We start from the raw sequence: 3,693 nt of genomic DNA, 5'->3' as shown, positions 1-3,693 counted from the left end.
ATGACCAATATGAATATTTTAACTGCCAAGAAAAATTTAACACTCTCACAGAAGAATACATTCTTTCTACATCATGTAAAAGTTATATTTGGTTATTACCATTGACAATATATACACAACAAACACTTGACTACACGAAAACAGTTTCCCCACCACACCTAAAAATTAATTTCCTCTTAGATTCAGGCGCCACGCTGAATGTTCTAAATAATGAGACTTGGAATGAAATTAAAGAATACTTCAAATTACAACTCAAGGCATCAACATTTTTTTCTATGAGCATCAAATAACTCTGAATTACAATCAAATGGTACAATAAAGCTTACTCTCTATCCAGATGTAACAAAAATTAGAACTCTTCGAAATATTTCTTTCATACTTACTTTCCAACTTTCCAACACAAAATTCAACATCCTAGGAACACCTCTCCTAGAAAAAAGTGTTGATTCAATTAAATGTTCATCTTATACACTAGAGATTAAACAAAATCACGATTCGAAATCACTAAAGTTTTATAACTCCTCATTAATGTCACCCCCATACTATTCACGGTTATATCCTGTTATCGGTGGTCAATCATTCTCGTTTAAACCCTTTGAAAACAGAGTTCTAACTTATTCTTTTACCGCATATATATGCGAATGGCACTATTCATAATGCATCCGACTTTTCAAATATACCACTCCGTAAAATTATGTCCTTCTCTATAACGGACAATAACATTCTTGAATCTCCTTACCAATCATTTTTCCAAATATTAATACAAAACCCCTTAAATCATACACTAACAGTTGTAAAAGGACTAATTGGATATGCACAACAAGATGTTTCACTCAATGATTTACAAACAATGAAATATCGCATTAATGAACTCACAAAATTCATGGATGCTCATACCTCAAACTATCCTACACACGTTACATCAGAAACACATAAAAAACTTTATTGCCTAAACCTGACTAAACAACAAGAAAGTGAAAATAAAACACAATAAAAAAGTTTCATATACCATTTGACGCCTCATAATGAACAGAATCCGATCGAAATTTTCTCACATTGTTCAATTTCGAACACACAAAATTAACAGAAACACAGTTTGAAAAATTAGCCAAACTTCTCACACCATTTAAACAATGTTACGCTTTGTCTAATTTCGAAGTAGGTAAAAATAAAGAAGAACTAGATCTACCCTTAACAGCAACAGCGGTACTTAAGAAACAAAGACCAGCCCTCATCCCTCTTCAATTACAAGACCGAGTACAACACTTACTCGATATTCTAACACACTTCGATATTATAGCACCTGTAAACACAGATTCAATCACTACGGTAAAAACTTTTATTAATCCAGTAATTATACTTAAAAAAGGTGAATCACTGAAAATCGTTTTAGATGCTCGCCAACTCAATACAATGATTGATGAAACAAAATGCAGCTGAACCATGGAACCAATCCAAACAATAGTCAAATGTATTAAAGGACTAAATGTTTTTATAGCTGACATGAACAGCGCATATAACCAGATGCCGCTAGACAAACGGTCGCAAAGACTCACAAATTTTGTCATAGCAGGACAACAATACTGATTTAAACGCTTATTTTATGTCATTCCAATCGGCCCAACAGCTTTTTTATCTTTCATTAGTAGCATTTTAAACCCACTGATTCGCAAAAATAAAATCATCACATAGCTTGATGATGTTTTCATACAAGACACTACAACAGACACGATGTTACAAACACTCGATCAATATCACAAAATTCTTAAAAATAAAAACATCAAAGTCGCTCCGGATAAAGCTTTCTTTTTCTTAGATTCAGTTAAATTCTTAGGACACCAAATTCATTCAAAACAATCACATACACCCACTAAAAAACAGAATTGATGGATTTTTAAAAATACAACCACCGAAAAACAAAAAAGAAATACAAAATTATGTTGGATTTCGCACTTTCGTCTCAAAATATATCTATAATTTAAAAGTGTTTTTAGACCTTTCTATCTTCAACTCCGGGATACAACAGATTTTAAATGGACTCCCGAACTACAAAATACCTTGCCAGAGTTTAAAAGGAACTTACAGTTGGAATGATTCGTCTTGCAATTCCTGACTCAGGAAAACCCTTTTATTTTCTGAGCGACGCCTCTAACTATTGCATTGGAGCTGCACTTCTCCAAAAGAATCAATTTGGAAAAATGGAACTAGTCTCAGCAAACTCCCGTTTATTTTCCACCACCGAATTTAGACTCTCAACAATTCTTCGCGAATGTTCAGCAATAATTTATGCACTTTCAGAAAAAAAATCCCTCATTCAAGTGTCACAATATCCTATTATTTTATACACTGACCACAAACCAAAATTCTTTTTTTGTTCACACGAGAGAACAAACCAAATCACAGAGTATAACAACTTCAATTAAATTTAATGAAATTCCCAAACTTACACATGATTTGGACGAAAGGAAAAAACCTTTCACTTCCACATTTATTGACTAACGACAACAACACAAGACGAACACCGTCTTAGAACAGTTGAGGTCCTCGATTCTATTAAATTTTTAATGACTCATAACCAACATACCCAATCTATACAGTGTCACTAAGCTGTATCAAAAGAATATAATAACACAATAACTACAAACACTACAGTAGAATCAACACACTTTCCAATATATTTACAGGTCAAAGATAATTATTTTAAAGTACAACTCGAAAACGATCGTTATCTTCCTGTCTCATATCACGAATTTAAAAGCAAGGCACAACCTTTAGAGCAATTACAACAAAACAAAACATAACAATTTAAACAGAATCCTTCACTGTTAGAAACCTATCCTATTTCTCTTCTAATTTACCGTTTAGATAACGATTACATTGCGAAACTTGTAGGTTCTGACGAATTATCCGATTTGAGGACTGCTACGGAGAGCATTCGGGTTAACGCTGAGGAACTCCTTGAACCACAGGATCTCATCACACTGGTTTTGAAAATTTTCGATTTTTAGACATTCCATCAAATTGCAAAATTTGATTTTATTTTTCATTTTGCCATCACATTTCAGTAAACTTTGAAGTAAGAACTTGAGTTAACTCATAAAAAAAAGAAAAACTTACACAGTACATCAACAGCCTAATTAATCAAGAATTTCAAAAGTCTTCATCATGGGCTTTTCTTTAAACACGAACGAGGCAAAGTCTGGATCATGAAGTTTTTAGGTATGCCCAAGTCTTTTCATAACATGAACGAGCCAAAGTGTGGATCGTGTCGTCTCTTTTGGTCTGGACGGGTCTTTTCATAAGGACTTTCGAACGAGCACATGAACGCCTCAATTTTTGAACGAGACAAAATCTGAATCATAGGTGATTTCGGTCTGCCTGGCTATTTCCATACGAGATTGGCCTGGATGGGTATTTTCATGAGTCATTTTGAATGAAGACCTAAACCTGGGTTGCGTTCAATCAACTAATATGGCAGTAAAACATAGTTGTAACGATTTCATATTTCTTATGTCTTTTGGCAGACTCGAATCACAATTTAATAAGTATTGCCCTAGTGCAACGCTGTTTCGTGTTACCTGGATAGTGTTTCAGTAAATTTGTGATTATAAAAACAATTAAAACTATTGATTAGACAAATAATTATTACCAATAGTTCCCAATAATTGGCCAAGCCCAGGTGGCTGGCTCGTT

Source organism: Convolutriloba macropyga, unplaced genomic scaffold, assembly GCF_964194025.1.
Source record: "Convolutriloba macropyga unplaced genomic scaffold, txConMacr16.3 SCAFFOLD_4348, whole genome shotgun sequence".
NCBI lineage: Eukaryota > Metazoa > Xenacoelomorpha > Acoela > Convolutidae > Convolutriloba > Convolutriloba macropyga.
Note: the sequence above shows the minus strand (reverse complement) of the source record.